Below are 20,703 nucleotides of genomic sequence, written 5' to 3' on the forward strand. Positions count from 1 at the left end.
AAAGACAGACGCGTCTTTCAAAACCGCAAGAGATGAGATGAAAAGACTAACAGAAGAATTTGAAAACTCGTTTGGTTTGAATGATTTAGTCAACCAGAGCAGTGTAGTAAACAACGTTCGCGACCTTCAACGAAAACAACAAAAGCGAAAAGAAGTACCAAAGCACAAGGTCGAGAAGAAAATTAGGCGATGTGGGTTCTACAACGGTGAGGGACATAACAAACTAACATGTCCTCAAGTAAAGCTTAGTTTGAATACAAGCACACAACCTACATCAAATGATTTTTTCGAAGACGGAATGAAATAACCATTCAGTCCCGCACATGATGACAACAATCTCCATATATCGTAAGTTTCAACATAACTCCTATTGTGTATAAGAAACATGTACAACAACCTATTGCTAACTTTTCTCATCTCATACATAATTACATTCACATACAAAATTATAAATCGTAAACAAAATTATAAATCTTATACAAAATTAACCCTACATTTACATCATCGTTTCCTTTTGTTATTCTTGTGTGTCATGGCAGCTTTTGTCTTCTCATCTCTTAGTTTATTTTGATTGTGGCTTACGAGATCATTTAATATTCGCATAAGATCCCAATCTCCAACAACCTATATTCAAATTGTCAGTACGTTAAGTATTGTAAACCACAACATTCAATCTACGACTTTTAACAATTTAATCGCAAAATAATTTTTAATTCCACTTAAAAAATCACCAGTTTCCCCTATAGAACCGATCGATTCCATTCGCATCATCACATAAATGTCGCAATCATATCTGTTACAAAATTTGAATACCACATATGTCAATTATGAAACCTGCATAAATTAAGCTTTCTATTTATGATAACATCTAATACCCATTCAATTTCTCATTCATCTTATGCTCCAAAAATTTGAAAATTTTCAAGGGGACCTTTCCTAGAGAGCCACATGCTTCTACCCAATTGCGTTTCTTATTATAACTATCTAATATTTTCATATGCATTAAAAAATATGAAGTTGTGATCCAAACAAATTATGCATTATAATTTACATAATTTCATTTCATACATACCAATCTCTTAGCATCATTCACTCTCTGTTTAGATGCTTCAGATGTAAACAGACTATCATATACCGTTGCAACATGTTCTACCATATCCAACACCAACAGATACCAATGTGAATTATGGTAGTTTATCGTGATCATGATCTGCAACAAATTTCACACGTAATTTGACAAAATTCAACATTATATATCCGAAAACATCATTTGCAATTCGTATGGTGTCTTACCTTCTCACAGTCAGTGAATTTCACATAGTTATCCAATATGGGACCCCAAAAGCTCACAATACCCTCAACAGTTACTTTACTGTTGGTCTCCAACGCCTGTTGCTGCAATTATGCGACAATCATTATTAATTGACTGTCTATAACACTACTTTTCAACATTTATTAATTTAACTCACCGCTAAGTGGTATGAAAGGTAGTCAATCCTCCGGAGTGACTTTTTCGCATCGTAGCATACTGTCCAGGCGAGCAAATCAAAAACCTAACAAAATTAATTACACAATCAGAACATATTCAATAGGTTTTAACATTTTGTACTTTCTACTTACCAAACTGCCAACCCATTCCGTAGGCTTCAACGTTGCAACGTCGGATACACTAGCGTATTGATTTCCCATTGAGATTATAGAAAGACTGTATGAATCATTAGGATTAATATCTTGTCATGAAATATTTAAATATCACTCACAAAACAATATATTTCACTTACTCCGATTCTAACCCACTATTCCATAAATAATCACACATTGCAGCTTCGAGCTGATCAATTCCGCTTGGAATATCCGCTTTTTGAACTTACAATTTTGCATACAAATTTTTGTCACAACAACATGATAAAAATCAAATTATGTTTTCTTTTATTCAACTTACCTTCTGCTTCTTCTTCTGGGGTGCAGGACATTCCGAATCCAAATCTACATCTATAACACTCTTAGGTGTATAGATCACATCGACATCATTCATCCTAATTTCCTCCATCTTTTCTTTCTTCATATTTTTTCAGTTCATCGTATTTTTGCTCTACATAGCTCTTCATCTCTTTTATTTTACCCTTCATTTTTCCCCTTCATCCAAGTTTTTCTCAACCACCCCTTCACCCCTTAAGTTCACTCCTCAATTCAACAACCTCCTTGACCACTCCATCAATTTTTTCACCCGTCACCATCTTAGGTTCACTTCTCAACACTTCAACTTCTTTAACCACTTCACCCCTCAACACCTCAAATTCTTTCACCACTCCATCTATTTTTCCTTCCACTTCCCCCTTATGCCTCTCAAGTGTCTCTTCGACTCTTGATTGTCTTTGCAGATTATCAAAAAGGAATTTTTTATATCATCCAATTCAGACATCAAAATGTTTAATTTACTCTGTTTTCCCTCACCGTCATCCCCTGACCATCATCCCCCTACAACCATATCTTATTCCTTCTCCTCTGCCTCCTCTACCTCCTTGCCAATAACCTTCAAAATTAAATTACATTATTAAGACATTGATTATATTCTTAATATTATTTAATTACATTAATTATCCTTTCTTGCTTCCTCGGTCTATCCAACTTCAACTTCGCCACCACTCTAACCACCTCTTCCTTCCCCCATGCACGGATGTGTGCCACTCCGGTTCTTTCATAAGCCGACACACTATCATAGCCTGACCAAAAATCGAATAGTGCAACCTGCATTTATAATAAAATTTATCATTTTATATAATAACTATACTATCATTTTATATAAAAAACAAAAACGTTCTTCAACTCATTTACCTTTAAGATTGCTATGCACGCTTTGAGGTATCTTTGACTTCCATTTTAAAGGTGATTATTGATTCAATCAATCTCGAATGGATATATTCAGCCCAATTGAATTTACCCCATCGCAAATGAGTTTCATATAGTCCTTGTTCATTGACGTATCACCCGTTGGACAAAGAAAGATCCCGACAAGGTACAATAGAACTCGAGCCTTCAGGTCATCCCCCCGTAAGATCCACTCTTGATTTCCTCTTTAAGTTCAACATATGTCACCTTCTACCTCAAACTATATTTGGAGGCAAGTGTTTTCCACTTCTTACTCTTAGAGACTTCTACAACACTTTTGCCTTCATTTCCTACCCCCAAGACGACTGCAGCACATGGGATCCCCAGAGGAAATTAATAATCACCATATTTAGCAATAAATTGTTTGACATCAAATTGCTCCATCAAGGATCGATACAATTGCCTCCGAATAGGTCGATCCTTTACTCCTACCAATAATCCAAACCCCATTTCTTCCAGCACATTCAACTGATCATTCTCCTTAAGATGTTTAATAAATGAATTCACCCTTTTAATGCTGCACATTGTCGACATTTCCTACATTTTTAACAATATATAATGTTATTGTTCTTATATATTTTGTATCAACGTATTTACAAGTTTAATGAATACCTTCTCTTCATGTGCTTTCCTCTATTCTTTGTATTCTTCACTATCCATATTTGACTGTGCGAGATAAGGTTCCTTCTCAGCATCACTCATCGAATTCCATTTCTCCAACACATCATTTATCACCTAATATTAAGCATAAACGTTTCTTAATCAATACATTAACGTTAATAATACTCAATGTCAATTTCAATTTACATACCGAACCGATTTGTTTGCCAGCTTTCTTCATCCTTTGGCATTCGGTCATACTGTTAACATTTAAAATTTTTAATCAATTTAAAGTTCTTAAATACTTTAATCCAATTATCATTTCAACAATAATAACAAAAAGACATTGATAATTACTAGAAGTACATATATCCACCCTTTGGTTGTTTTCGAATCTCGGCCTCAATTTCAAAGTCATCTTCACCACCAACAATTCTAAGATCCTTTGACTTCATTTTTCCTTCATATATCAGTTTAGACAAATCAAATCAAATACTAGTTACATACACTTTATTCAATATACAAATATCGATAACTACTTTTGTAGTAAAACGGTTTCCTTCAAAAGAATTTGAATGGCCACTACAACAAGTATCGACACATTTATACAACCTACAATATCATTTTCTACTTATAATATTATAAACAAGTATCCATATTTATTTTCTACCTATAATATTATATAATCGATCCTAGATCCTTCTTGGCTTCGATTCAAAATCCCCAAACCAAACCCAAAACCCTAATCCCTATTTCCTTCAAACGAATAAGAACACTCAATACTCCAAGTATCAGCACATTTATATAACCTATAATATCATTTTCTACCTATAATATTTAAAAAAAAGTATCGATATTTATATTTTACCTAGAATATCACTTTCTACCTGTAATCGATCCCAATGCTTCTTTACTCCAAAACCCCAAACAACACATAAAAACCCTATTTTCGGTTACTGTAATAATAAAAAACTAGGGTTTGACAACGTACTTTTCGATACGACTGCAGTAACAAACAAACAAACAAACTTCGCTTTAGAAATGCCTTATGAAATGCAACAACAATTACGCTTCGATTTCAAAAACTCATTCATTTTATCTATTTTTCAGAGGAGATTTAGCTATGCCCTTTATATTTTCACATGATATGTTATTTTTATTTAATCGATATAACTACCCAAGTGTCGATACTTTTATGTCAGGTGTCGATACTTTCGATAGGATAATTACCTTTTTCTTTGAAAATATCGATAATTTATTACGCGTACTTATTAAAGTATCGACACTTTTAATATATACAATAGTGCTTTACCGGTTTTGTCATTTCGAGACCGGTTTTGTCATATTTTTACATGTTATATCGTTATGAATCGATACATTGTTATAAAGTATCGACAGTTTATAGGCGCTATTATTGTTTCTCTTTTAAATTCCCAAAGTGTCGATACTTACATTAAAGTATCGACACTTTCAATATATCCGTTAGCGCTTTACCGGTTTTGTCATTTCGAGATCTGTTTTGTCATATTTTTACCTGTTATATCGTTATGGATCGATACATTTTTATAAAGTATCGACACTTTATAGGCGCTATTACTGCTTCTCTTTTAAATTCCCAAAGTGTCGATACTTATATTAAAGTGTCGACACTTTCAATATATCCGGTATCTCTTTACCGGTTTTGTATTTTCGAGACCGGTTTTGTCATATTTTTACCTGTTATATTGTTATGGATCGATACATTTTTATAAAGTATCGACACTTTATAGGCGTTATTACTGCTTCTCTTTTAAATTCCCAAAGTGTCGATACTTATTTCAATCTAATCGATACTTTCAATATATCCGGTAGCGCTTTACCGGTTTTGTCATATTTTTACTTATTATATTGATATGGATCGATACATTTTTTATTTGGATCGACATAAATCGACAAACTAAGTTTTCCAGTTACTAAATTTGTTAATATTTCTTCATGATTTACACCTACTACATTATTATTACTCAACATTTCCGGTAGCTCTAAACCGAATTTGTTAAATATATTTTAATGTATCCGATAACGTCGTATATTAGCCGTATATTAACCCGCCTTTCCTGAGACAACCCCCAAAATAGAACCTTCTATCATATCATCCCAAACCCCAAGTACATAAATAAAACTTGAGTCTTGCGTAATCATAATCTAATTTAAGGGGGTGTTTGGATCCAGGAATATGAGATTCCCATGGGAATGAAATCCACATTCCTATGTTTGGTTGGCCGGGAATCTCATTCCCGATAATGTTTTATTACCAATAGTAGATTTTTTGGGTATATTGTCGGGAATGTCATTACCTCTCTTTTATTAGGTAGTGTTGGATTACCGACATTTTGGACTAAAATGCCCTTAATTTCTTTTTCAAAAATATCATTCTTCTGTCATTGAAAATAAAAATTCTACTAAGGTTAAATTGTAAATTTATCCTTAAACTATATTAGATTTACAAAATAGTCTATAATTAAAATTTTATATGAAGTTCAGGGGTTAAAATAAAATTTTACCCTTTCATTAAACCTTTTTATATTTTCAATTTTGTAAATATATATATATATATATATATATATATATAATTTTATGAATTTAAAATTTTAAAGAAAATATATAAATATTTTCCAACTTGTTAAAAAAATAAATATATAATTAGGACAATTTGGTCAAATATACATTCCAATAATCTTTTATTCCTTTAACCAAACACGGTAATCTTACATTCCTGCTAAATCAACCAAACACAAAATACAATATTCCCAGTAATCCTATTCCCTGATAATCTTACATTCCCACTGGTAATCTTACATTCTGTGAACCAATCGCACCCTAAGATACGAGCATGCATCCATAACGTACAATAGAAACATAAAACATACTCGTAATTAGATATAATACAACATAAATATTACAAACATATATCATCATGCATTCAAGATGATCCATGAAAAATCAATCATACATAATTTAACATTAAAACATAAAGTGTAGAACTAGTTGAGGAAAACATTTCTAGTAGCTAACATTACGAGATAAACATATGTTTTTCATGATCGACAGTATTAGGTCATGGGTGTGGGGACCTACAATAACATAACTTTACATAAGTATTAAAACATGATTCTTAAATGAAAGTAACCACTAATTTAATTAAGGGTAAACTACGCCAATGGTCACTGATATTTGGGTAAGTTTTTGTTTTCACCACTAATGTTTCAAAAGTTACAAATAGGTCACTAACGTTATCGTTTGTGACAAAATGGTCACTGGTCGTTAACAACCGTTAAGAGGCGTGACGAAAAATACAGCTTGACCATTATCTGATGAGGTGGATTGTTGACCGCCATTTTGACCCGCTCTTCTTCTTCTTCAACCCATTCCCCATCTTTTTCTTCACTTTTCTTCTTCTTTTTTTCTTTTCACTTTCTTTCTCTTCACTTTTCTTCATTGTTCATTTAATACCAAAATTTTCGTTCAACATGTTAAAGGTTAATCATGTGATCAGAACTAGCTAAAATCTATTGTGGATTCACCAATGAATGAAATGAGCATTTGGGATACTTTCCCTGCAGTTGTATTCTCTGGCCTCCTTGATTGAAAACTCCAGAATTCCAAATAAAGCATATATCTCATTTGCTTTTGGATGAGATTTATCAGCAACAAAAAACTCGTGTACATGTCCATTTAGTTGTATCCAACTACAACCGGGGACTTTCTTTAGTCATTTCTCTTTATGAAGTCTCCTCATTTTAGCAAATTTGCCCCACTTCCCTGCAGCTGCATACATGTTCGATAGTAAAACATAATTTCTAGCATTTTTAGGTTCTATTGTTAATAGTTTCTAGCTGCAGATTCTGCTAACTTTGTTTCTGAGTGCAGTTTACATGCACTCAACAAGGGCCCCCACACTCGAGTATCAGGTTTGAATGGCATTTCGTTGATAAGTTCTCTCGCTACATCAATACGTCCGGCGCGCCCTCGTAAATCCACCATGCAGGCATAGTGTTCTTGGTTGGGTTGGCAACTATAGATTTCCCTAATCTCCTTAAAAAATACTCGACCTTCTTTAACAAGCCCTGAATTGACACAAACAGTCAGTAGGCTAAGAAAAGTAACTTGATCCAGTTTCAGATTCAACCGTTTCATCTGGTTATACAACTTGAAACATTGTGACCAGTCTCCATGCTTAGCATTAGCACCGATTATCGAATTCCATGTTATGATATCATTGACATCAATTCCCTCTTCATCAAAAAGCTTTCTGGCCAAAACTATGTATCCACATTTCGCATAACCGATAAGAATTGCAGAATTAACCGATGACAACAAATTCAGACCGAGCTTCAATGAGCATCCATGAAAGGCTTTAACTTGTTCTAGGGCCCCTATATTCACACATGCAGGCAAGAAGTTGATAATTATAATGAAATCGGCTTTAACTCCATCTGTTTTCATCCTGGATAAAAGAGAAAGAGCATCATGATTATGGTCATGGTTTACCTGTCCTTTGATCATTGAGCTCCATGAACACACGGTTTTCTCAGCTAAATTTTCAAAAACCTTTCGAGCATAGGTTAAACAATCTCATTCATAATACATATCAATAAAAGAATTATGAACAAACACTTGATAGCCTAAATCGTTTGTCATCACATAAGCACGCATTTGCTTGCCCCACCCAATAGATTTCAACTGTCTGATAGAGGAAATAGCAGGAATAGCAGTAAACATATTAGCACTAATCCCAAAATTTAACAAGCACCTTAAATTATGAACATAGCTCCATTGTTCATTTAATACTAAAATTAAAGTCGTTTCAATTTTCAGCTTTTTGATTCGATGCGAAAGAAGAAAAGTGAAGAGAAAGAAAGTGAAGAAAAATGAAGAGAAAAAAGAAGAAAAGTGAAGAGAAAGATGGGGAATGGGTTGAAGAAGAAGAAGAGCCGATCAAAATGGCGGTCAACGATCCACCTCAAAATAACGGTCGAGCTGTATTTTTCGTCACGCCTCTTAACGGTTGTTAACGGCCAGTGACCATTTTGTCACAAACGATAACATTAGTGACCTATTTGTAACTTTTGAAACATTAGTGATAAAAACAAAAACTTACTCAAACATCAGTGACCATTGGTGTAGTTTACCCTTTAATTAACAATTCTTGCACGTAATTCAAGTCAAATGTACGAAATCAAGTTGAGTTAAATGAGAGTCCTAATGATCTGTCGGAGAGCGAAACGAAGATACTTGATTACGTTCGTAACATAAAATCATCATATAAGTCATTTAGCTCTAGAATATTCCTATCACAAATACAATTTAAAATAATGTGAGATGCAGCTTTAAGATAAGAATTTGGTGAAACTAGTCGTGAAATCAAAATCAAGAAGTGTAAAATTCATGTCAAAAAGTTTAAATCATAAACCGTTAATGGTCAATGGGGTCAATGATTAGTAGTCAACAAGTCAATGATCAAGGGATTCAAGTAAATAAAACTAGTTTGGTCAAATGGGTCAACAGGTCGATCAAATAGGTTCGATCGAATGGTCAACGGGTTGATCAAATAAGTTCGATCAATGTGTTAGTCAACGAGTTGGGTACAAGTCAAACCGGGTCAGGTCTTCAGGTCGGACGATTCAGGTTCGAGTCAGTTTATAAAATCAGTTGAGTTGAGCTTACTCTAACGAATAAGAATAGGCGTTGGAGTAGGCTGATGTAGACAAGCCTATCAGGCAAGTTACCAAAGCGAGCTACAATAAAATGGACTGATCAGTTCGTTGGGCCAACATGATGTTGGTCTAATTTATGACCTTCCTTGATTAGGATTTTATCGTATTCTTAAGACAATTTAGAGTTGCTAGAGGGTTATTGGTAGGGGTGTGTAAAAATATCCGACTCGTTGACCCGACCTGCTGATCTGCCAACCCGAACTTAAAAAAACTGTAATTTTTTTAAAAAATTACCCGGCCGGGTTAGGCCTGGGTCACAAAATTAATTTTTTTTTCCGGGTACCCGGTTTCCGAGTATCTGGTTAGGGTTTTTTTAGGTAAACTACCTATTTGGTCACTTATGTATTATCTAATTTATGTTTTGGTCACTTAATTATTATTTAGGGTAAACTACCTATTTGGTCACTTATATATTATTTTATTTATATTTTGGTCACTTGATTATTATTTAGGGTAAACTACCTATTTGTTCGCTTATATATTATCTAATATAATTCATATATATTTTTATTTAGGGTAAACTACCTATTTGGTCAATTACATATCATCTAATTTATGTTTTGGTCACTTGATTTTTTTTTCTCAAAATTATGTCTAACGTTACATTTTGATTCTGTTTTAGTCACCTATATTTAAAAATGAACAATGATGCTAACATGACATTTTTGTAATTATGTTTAAATGTTGGATTATGTAATTCGAAGTTTCAAACATTTAAATTTATGTATTTTTTAATTAATAATTTAAAAAAAAATCGAATATCCGGGTACCTGCAAAATCTGAATCAAGACATGAGTCGAGAAATCAATTACTCGAATATCCGGTATCCAGATTTTCACACCCCTAGTCGATAATGACATTAGAACTTGAAAGGGACGTGCGTGACACACGATAACCAAGAAAGTAAATGGAAAATTGGAATAAGAAGAAAAAAAAGAGGAAAATAAAAGAAAAAAGAAAATTGAACACTAGCTTACCAGATCTAAAAGGTTTACAGCTTCGGCGAGCGATGGCTCTCGGGTTTTTAAAGAAAATCATAGAAATGGCCTCAGATCCTAGAATCCAAGGTTGGATCTAGAAAGAGTATGATGACACGAGACTTCTGTCATTAAAAACTCTTGCTCAGAGATAAAACAACGACAGAGCACGATGATCGAAGATCATCTCTCACGTCGATCAGGAATCGCATGACATAAGAGAGAACAAAAGAGGAAAACGACATAAATTGGGAAAAAGGGAAATTAGGCTAAAATTTTAACATTTATAGCCTAGCTAATAGATAATTACAAGGCATGTCATCGCACTTTGTAGGATTTTCAAAACATATACTAGGGTTTATTTTATATTCAATTTAGTCGCGACTTTTACAAATTAGCACCAGATTTCAATTTTGTTCAATTTAATCCTCAATGATTGAAATTCTTATTCAATTGGGTTCTTAAACTTTTCATTTAAACCAATTAAGTCCTCTAGAGTTGAAGTTTCACTTAAATTAGTGAAATTATTATCCAAAACTTTTAACTCTGAAATTGGGGCGTGACATCCAAATAGGCGGGGCATGCCTCAAGATTAACTATGCTTATTGTTTTTAAACTTTAATGAGATATTATAGCTCTACGTGATAGATGGAGAGAAAAGAGAGTCATGATGTTTTAGCTCCATTAATAGAGTGAATTGGACTGATGTAGTCTGTTAACTTATATTTCTCTATGTTGGTATTGAACTTGACCCATGAAAATGAGAACTGAAAGGAGAATCATTTATTTGACGTGTAAGTAAACTTATTATGTTTCAAGATCAACAAATGTTCCAATAAATTATTGATGGTGATTAACATTTGAATTGCGTTACATGAGTATGAAAGCATTAGTGTTTTGTCACATGAAAAACAAAAACATAACTGAATACATCATATGATTTGTTCTGAATGTTACAATTTATTAGAAAAAGAATCGTTCTATTTGAAAGAAATAATCGATCTCTTGGCTACCAGAATGAAAATGACTTTTCCCCCAAAAGGATCGATCTATTTACCAAAACGACATACCCATCGGAAAAAAAGGATACATCTATCAAGTTTAAAATCACATAAATCGATATATTTACCAAAACGACATACCCATTTATTAAGCTTTTCATTTAAACCAATAAAGCTTCTAAAGTTGTCTTTTAGTTTATGGTACTTAAATAAGTGATATTTTACATACTAGTCCCCAAATCTTGCAAATAAAATTGGAAACAAATTTCAACTAAAAAAAGCTGAGATTTCCATAGCAGACTTATAATAGACTTAATTTCATTAATAAAATTGATATTTAATTTTCTTAACTAATTATTGTAACTTAAATAGTGTTTTATAAAATGATCCTTAAAATCGATAACATTGCAATTTTGGAGTTTTTTTTTTGAAACTCTATTTAGCTAAAAGTTTGATTAATGCTTGTTTAGGTGTATATTGGTTTATTGGTATGTTTGAATTGTATCTTCAACCATGTTTGTCCGCTTTGATGTATGATCTATGTTGTGAAACTTTTGATTAGGTATGAGTGATAAATAATTTAAAAGGAAAGAATGGAGACATGATTTTTGGTATATTTTATTTTAAGTCACTTTGCTGTAGGGGTGAGCATTCGATCGAGTCAAGTCAAAAAAATTCGAGTTATTTAAGTTGACGAATCATATTTTGTGACTCGAACTTTACTTCAAAACTTTTTCAAGTCAAGTCGAGTTTAAGAAACTTGAGTCAAGTTATTCGAGTTTCTATACAAATTTTATAATAATTATTTATAGTATTACGGTAAGGATTGATTCTAGTTTTTTTATTTTCTCTAACCATATAAGATATATATATATATATATATATATTTCTTCATATTCTTTAAACAATATAATGTTATTTAATATATCAAATACAATCTAAAATTATAAAATATATTTATAATATTATATTTTAAAGAAGATATTTTGAGAGTAAAGTATTGATGAGAGTATAAAAGAGTGTAAAGAAAGAATTTGTAAACAATTGCAATCAAAAGACCACATTGAGTAAAATGCAAAGTTAAGGACTAAATAAAAAAGAGTATAGTTTTAGTAAAAAAAATAAGAATTAAAAGTTACATAGATATTCTTTTGTGATACAGGACAATGTTGTTCAAATTTGATAAAAATTGAACTTAAAATGAAGGATGAATTGAAGAAATAAAGAAATCACGAAAAGTTGAGGGACTAAATTAAAAAAAATAAAAATGTTATCAAAAAGAGGAATTGAAAGTACATATGTATTCTATGATGGTTTAAGAGAATGCGGTTTAAATTTGGTAAAAATGAACTTAAAATGAATGAGGAATTGAAGAAATAAGGAAATTAGCGACTAAATCACAAAACTATCAAACTAGTCAGTCAAATTTTGGTTTTTCGAGAAATTCGAAATTTCTAAATTTCAACTCGACTTGAACTCGAAAACCGAATCAATAATTCAGTTGTCTCGAATAACTCAAAATTGATTTTCTTTTTTGATATTTTGTGTCGAATCGAGTTTTATTTATTCATACTTTGACGATTAATGTGACATTTGATATCAAATTATTTTAGATGTCATTAATTAATGATTGGTAGTTTCCAAGAAATTAATGTACGCAATTCAAAATTTAATGTATATTGATAAAATAATGAACCGCTGGCTTTAATTAAGTTTTGAATATATTATTAAGTTATTTAATTTATGAATTTCGTTATGATTAAAATAAAGGTGTCTGTAAGTTATGATCCGAGTAATAATAATTTTTAAATAATAATTTTATCTGTGTATTTTTCATAACTATTTGATTAGATTATAATATTGAAATTGACTATTTGCTTGTTGAAATTGTTGTGGTGTATGTGTCTATCTACTTTTGATGCTAGACCTGTGTTATTGTAATATTTTTTTTGAAATAGCCTTAATCTTTTATTTAAATATGATATGAAGTTTAAATTTTGAATTGTTTACATTTTAGTCCTTAGATAAACATGTTCAATTAAATCCTTAAATGATGTTCGATTAATCTAAAATTTGACATATAATTAACTAAAGATTAATAAGGGGGATAAATTCCATCTTAATCATTCACATCTCACTACATGATTTATGTCATGTTTAAACATAACCTTTATAATTGTCTGATTAAAGACAATGTTTGATTATGTCAAAACATAACAATCATCATGTTGAAAACTGTAGTAACTTCAGGTCTAAGAATTTAATGACATAACTGTTTGAAATTAGTATATAACATAATCCATGTATTAATCTCAAAATAAGTCAATCCAATATTTGTTATCAACAAATACATGTGAAATTGATTTTAATATTCATTCACATATTCATCTCATGAATATCTATCAAATTTCATACCAATTTTATTTTACTATTGTTCCTACAATAATAATCTATTAGAGATATTTAGAATAATTGACAATATTATTCAAAGATATTAATAATAAAATTACACGCAAATAATAATAATAAAACCAATGATCAAAATATCATATCCATACAATATGCCTAAGGCACTAATTCTAACATAATGGAATAGTCAATTTGATGTTTACTGTTTGAAATCAAGTTTTTGAATTATTTACATTTTAGTCCCTATATAAGCATGTTGAATTAGATTCTTAAATGATGTCTGATTAATTTAAAATCTGACATGTAAGTAATTAAATATTAATAATAAAAATTGGTATGATTAATTACGAATAATTCAATGAAATTATAAAGGTATGTAAAAGGACTATTTTAACATTGAGGAATACGGGAAAATTATGATGCATGTTGTTAAATGTTGAATGAAGTATGATTGATTGTTTATTTCCGCTGCTATAAATTGTACGATGTTTGCTTAAGTTCAAATCGTATCTGCTTAGTATGGATGATTGAAATCCGTTTCGTCTGGTTCGCTTTGGAATTTAATATACACTCATAATACTCGGATCATCCGACATCGTCGAATATAGGGTGTTACAAGTATGCTTTCTGTTGACATCTCTATCTGTATGATTTCCTTCAACAATACAAACCTACATACATGAAGTTGATTGTTTTTGTTTCTTATTGCGGAACCAGCTTCAATTTTTGCATACCGCCATGAATCAAGCCAATGTACATGATGGACACTTCCGGCATCACCCAAACTCGCTTGCAAAGCAGATGGACGAGTCGAGCTCAAACAACTCCTTGGAAACTATTCAAACAACCTGTCTACCATAGTTGGCTCAAACAATTTAATAGGACCACTGCTTCGGGTACACTCCATCTTAGTGGTTCTGATAGTGGCAAGGTCCATTACTTCAATCATGGTGCTTTAACTAACAGCACTTACGGAAATTCACTTTAACTTGAGTGAAACAACCATGGCAACAACAAAGCAGAAGAAAACCCTCTTTAAAGAATTTTCACAGCACCAACACATTTGGATGGCTTATGTCGCAGCTAATTGCTAAGAAAAAAGAGTTATCTTTTGTCTTTGTTTTCTTCTACTTTTCAGTCTGTTTGCATTGAATCTTTTGTTCACAGAGCTAGCTTCGAAATCAATTCACAATCAGAAAATGAGTTCAGATGATGGAAACCAGTACCATCACCACCATCATCATTCCGATCCAGAGGTTTTAGGGACCGATAAAGTGCACCATAGCGTTCCACTCAGTGGGTCTTTGAACAAAAGGGTGGGAAGAAAAAGTGCCCGGTTCAACGTCCCTGGCTCAAGTTCTTCCAAAGATGATGGCTATGTTGAGATTACCCTGGATATTGGTGATGATTCCGTGGCGGTGCACAGTCTAAAGGCAGCAAATGGAGGTGATTTGCAAGACAACCCCGAGCTAACTTTGCTGGCCAAAGGTCTTGAGAAGAAATCTACAGTTGGTTCATCGATGGTGAGGAATGCTTCAGCGAAGGTTAGGCAAGTGGGGCATGAACTGATGCGCTTAACATCCTTCTCCAAGAAGCCTGCTCGGTTTGATAGGACTAGGTCTGCAACAGCTCATGCTCTAAAGGGGCTTAAGTTCATAAGCAAGACTGATGGAGGACATGGATGGGCTGCTGTGGAGAAGCGGTTTGATGATATTTCTGCTTCTAACAGTGGAGTTTTGCCTCGTTCATGGTTTGGTGAATGCATAGGTAGGGGTTTTGGAGTAAATAGATGCAGATTAGTTTCAGTCCTGTGACGATTTTTGTGACTCAAATATAACTGCAGGAATGGAGTCCAAGGAATTTGCAGGGCAGTTGTTTGATGCTCTTGCTCGAAAACGAAACCTTCAATGTGATTCGATTGATAAGGCTCACCTCAAAGAGTTTTGGGATCAGATCTCGAATCAAAGCTTCGATGCAAGGCTTCAAACTTTCTTCGACATGTAAAATTTACTAATTGTGCATTTCTTTTTCTTAACCCTTTTTTTCTTGGATTAAATGTTTATCAACAGATGAACCATACACCTTGAATTGCAGGGTGGATAAAGATGCTGATGGAAGAATCACTGAAGATGAAGTTAAAGAAGTATGGGATCTTAATTGAAGTAAACCAAGAAAGGTGACCATATTATTTACTTCTCACTGTTGATTTACTTTTACAGATCATCAGCCTCAGTGCCTCTGCAAACAAGCTCTCGAACATCCAGAAACAAGCCGAGGAATATGCAGCCTTGATCATGGAAGAATTAGACCCAGACAACCTAGGATACATCATGGTAAGTTCAAGCACTTCTTTCATTTTTGTTGCTGGTTATGTTCCTCTTACTCCATTTCATTCTTCAAGCAGATAAACAATCTGGAAATGCTTCTGTTACAAGGACCACAGCAATCTGTAAGAGGAGAAAGCCAGAACCTTAGCCAAATGCTAAGCCAGAAGCTTAAGACTACATATGACCAGAATCCGGTGAGCAGTTTGTACCGGGCCACCATGTATTTCTTGCTTGATAACTGGCAGAGGGTGTGGGTGATGGCTCTCTGGATTGGGGCCATGTGTGGCCTATTTACATTCAAATATATCGAGTATCGACGGAGAGAAGACGTGTTTAAAGTAATGGGGCATTGTGTTTGCTTCGCCAAAGGTGCTGCCGAGACACTTAAATTGAACATGGCTCTGATATTGCTACCAGTCTGTCGTAATACCATAACCTGGTTAAGGAATAAGACAAAGTTAGGAGCTGCTGTTCCCTTCGATGACAACCTCAACTTTCATAAGGTAAAAACGAACTAGTTAAGGATCGAATGAATGCGAAATGGGGTACATTTGAATGTTTTTTCATTACAGGTGATTGCAGCTGGGATTTCAATTGGGGTTGGCATACATGGGATTTCTCATTTGGCATGTGATTTCCCCAGACTGCTTTATGCCACACCGGATGAGTACGAACCGATGGAAAAATATTTTGGAGAACAAGCCAAGAGCTACTGGCATTTTGTGAAGCATATTGAAGGGGTAACTGGGATTGTAATGGTGGTTTTAATGGCCATTTCTTTCACGTTAGCTATGCATTGGTTTCGACGGGGGAAGATGAGACTACCAAAGCCTCTAAACAAGCTCACTGGCTTCAATGCCTTCTGGTATTCTCACCATCTATTTTCATTGTTTACACTCTGCTCATTGTCCATGGAATCAAGCTCTTCTTGACCAAGAAATGGTACAAGAAAACGGTAAGCGACGAATATAATCGTTTCCGATTCCAGACATTCGGTATACATGGGAAACTTACTTTTCTTAGGAAATGACAGACTTGGATGTACTTGGCAATTCCTGTTTTCCTTTATTTATGTGAAAGATTGACGAGATCACTTAGATCAAGCATCAAAGCTGTTAAAATACAGAAGGTAAGCAATTTGCCATCATTATATATAATCCAATGTGTTTAAATTATGCAGTTGGTTATGCATTTACTCTTAAGTTTCGAGTTTGAACTCCGGTATCACCTTTACAATTTGATCCTTGAAAATTTCATAGGTTGCCGTTTATCCTGGAAATGTATTAGCACTTCACATGTCAAGGCCCCATGGATTTAGATACAAGAGTGGACAGTACATGTTTGTTAATTGCTCTGCAGTGTCTCCATTTGAATGGTAAAACCCTGCTTAGCCTTCAAAAACCTGTAATTGTATCGACTCGAACCCGAGTAACGATTTTTCTTTTTCACATGGAAACAGGCATCCATTTTCTATTACTTCTGCACCAGGAGATGACTATCTCAGTGTTCATATTAGGACACTTGGTGATTGGACTCGGCAACTCAGGACTGTTTTTTCCGAGGTAACTCGTCATACCATTAGATTAGGTAACTCAGGCTGCGGAGATTTACATTTAATTTGCTCTTCCAGGTGTGTCAACAACCTACTAATGGGAAAAGTGGTCTTCTAAGAGCCGAGCGCTTGAAGGGAAATAATAACCCAAAGTAAGTCATCATTAATATTATAGAAAACTGATAACCGTTTAGATTTTTCTTATTCTATTAACAATACACATACATCTTATAGGCTCGAATCTGAATACTCTAGATAGAACAATAATATTATCTTTTATCTCCGAGCTGCTCAATGAGTTCATGCTAAAATTAAGATGACAACCTCTTGTCGGATAGTACAAAAAAGTCGAGTTAAATTGATGAAAGTTAGGCACATAATTCACCGTCCCCATCAGAAAGCAGCTGGTCCACCATTGCATAATGCTAGATATTTTACAGCATCAACCCTTATCTTCTCTGATTTCGTATTATATATATATATATATATATATATATATATATATATATATATATGGAGTGGTGTACATGGTTGGTGCCCATTGCCTGCTGTAGAAATGTCATTTTTCTTTCTTTTTCATCTCTCCTTGAAATATGGTACCATGTACTGTCCTTACCTATGTAGCCTACCACTCCATATATATATAAAAGCAAGAAGACAGAAAAAACGACATCAAGATGTTGAAAATATGCAGCAATTTATCTCCGGAATACTATTTTATGGCTGCCAGGCAATAAAACATGGGTTGGTTAGATATTTACAAACAATAATTTCAAATGTTGTGACTCATGAACTAAATTATTTACATTAGATAGAGGCCTAGAATTAGAACAATAATGTTCACAAACTTCCCTCGATGGAAAGTGGATGAAGCAAAGTTAGAGGTGAAAATCGGGTCATTTGGATCGGTTTCGGATCAGATCATTTCGGGTTTAGGCTGTTTCGGTTTAGATTCGATTCGGATTAGATCTAATTTGGTTCTAGTGTAATTCAGGAATATGAAAATTCATTTCGGGTCGGTCAATAATGAATCAATCGATTTCAGTTCGAGTCGATCATTAGATTTTTGGGCCAATTCGGATCAATTTCAATTTGGGTTAACCTTTAGATTTGGGTCAACCTTTAAATTTTCAGGTAAACCGTTGTTGCTCTTTGTTGTCATAACTTTTGGTGTTACTCTTTATTACTTATAATTCAAGAATTTTATGTGAATATATATTATCACATCCTAAATCCAGAGTTAGACATTTTAGTTTTAATCAATCGAATCAATAAATCTTTAAAATCAAGAATTTTATAGGAATATATGTTTTATTTTCAATATTTTAACTGAGGAAAAATTATATTGAACCATTAAACTATTTCTAGAAGTGATGGTTAACTAGCATATAATATAAGATGAGAATAAAACATTAACTAGTAGTATAATATAAAACGAAAATAAAACATATATCATTTTATTATTTATCAATACTAAAAATAGATAATAATAAATAAATAAACAAATGATTCATTCACGTAGACTCAATTATCAGGTTAAAATTGGGTTGAAATTTGGTTCGAATCAGCTATGGTAATCTAAATTCGGGTTGCTTTCGGTTCTCTTTTTTCGGTTTGGGTTAATTTCGGTTCGAGTTACTTTCGGTCCAACTAAAATTCAGGTCGGCTTTTTGTTCAATTAGGCTTATTTTGGGTTTTGGATCAATTTTGGGTCATCCTGTTCGGATATATATAAGTCTTGGATCAGGTAAATTGATTCGGGTAATCAGGTACGATTCAAATTTGTCAAGTCTAACCAAACAATAGAAAGAAAGGTGGAAAAAATGTCATTTTCATGTTTAGTTGCTGATTCCTTTGTACATAATTTTTTTTAATAATCTGACATAATTGTAAGATAATCTTCGTTCAGAATCAATGCACATCATCCTATAGACGTAACTTCTCAACTCCGGATCCTCTAAAAAAATTCTCTTTTTTTTCAGTTCACCTGACAAATAATGTATTAACAATAGATTCTCCAATGTTGTTTGATTGATGAATGGAACAGTTTCCCACTAGTCCTAATTGATGGCCCCTATGGCGCCCCAGCACAAGAATACAAGAAATATGAAGTGGTTTTGTTAGTGGGTTTGGGGATTGGAGCAACCCCCATGATAAGCATTGTCAAAGACATTGTAAACAACATCAAATCCATGACTGATGAAGAAGAACAAGTGATTGCCATGCATACCAATACGAGTTCTCCACCAAATTCGAAAAGAAGAGAGAACTTCAAGACGAAGAGGGCATACATACATGGGTCATCAAGGCTCTCATCATCTGATGCTCATCAAGTGCTCTCCATACCATGCTTCAGTCTCTCAACCATGCTAAAAATGGAGTCGATGTCGTCTCCGGTACCCGTGTGAAATCGCATTTTGCCAAGCCGAATTGGCGCACCGTCTACAAACACATTGCTGTTAATCACAACAATGCTCGAGTTGGTACGTAGTACTACACCGAATTAACAGTTTTTAAACACAAATGTAACATGAACACCAGACGGATATAAAATGATATAATTTTAATATGGCAGGTGTGTTTTATTGTGGGGCACCGGCGCTGACGAAGGAGCTACGCCAGCTAGCGTCAGATTTCTCTCACAAGACCTCCACCAAGTTTGATTTCCATAAGGAGAATTTTTAATCCAACTTTGGGATACTTGTGTACAAGCTTGATCCCACTTTCGTTTTAGTTGTATGAAGTACTGTGGACCTGTGGTCCACTTTCCTTGCCCACTTGTAACATATTTTTATTATGGGTAAATTATTAAAATAATCACTAAGCTATACAGTTGATTTTATTTTGACCACCAAACAAGAAAATCAATTAGGCCACTCAAGTATCAAAATGTTATCAATCTAGCCACCAGTTATTAACAATTAATGGAATTGTTGACGTAGCAGTTAAAGAATTATATAAATATATATTGGGTGAAGAACAAAAATAGTCCCCTTATTATAGAGCGTTGTTTTTTTTAGTCTCCCAACTATTAAAAGTTACAAAATGGTCCTCCGACTATAGGGTGTTGATTTGTTGAGTTCCTCAACTATTAAAAGTTACAAAATCATCCCCCGATCATTATGTTTCAAACTTGTCATTTTCCGTTAAAAAATTAACGGTAGTCTAAGTTGGACGTTAACATGCTGTTGA

General features: G+C 33.4%; 2 pseudogenes; one reads left to right on the forward strand and one right to left on the reverse strand.

Moving 5' to 3' along the window:
- Positions 1-7,026: 7,026 nt before the first annotated feature.
- LOC120115754 lies at positions 7,027-14,569 on the reverse strand (annotated as a pseudogene).
- On the forward strand, positions 14,561-20,353 carry LOC120115778 (annotated as a pseudogene).
- Positions 20,354-20,703: the final 350 nt, after the last annotated feature.

Source organism: Hibiscus syriacus, unplaced genomic scaffold (assembly GCF_006381635.1).
Source record: "Hibiscus syriacus cultivar Baekdansim isolate YM2019G1 unplaced genomic scaffold, ASM638163v2 tig00110271_pilon, whole genome shotgun sequence".
Taxonomy (NCBI): Eukaryota; Viridiplantae; Streptophyta; class Magnoliopsida; order Malvales; family Malvaceae; genus Hibiscus; species Hibiscus syriacus.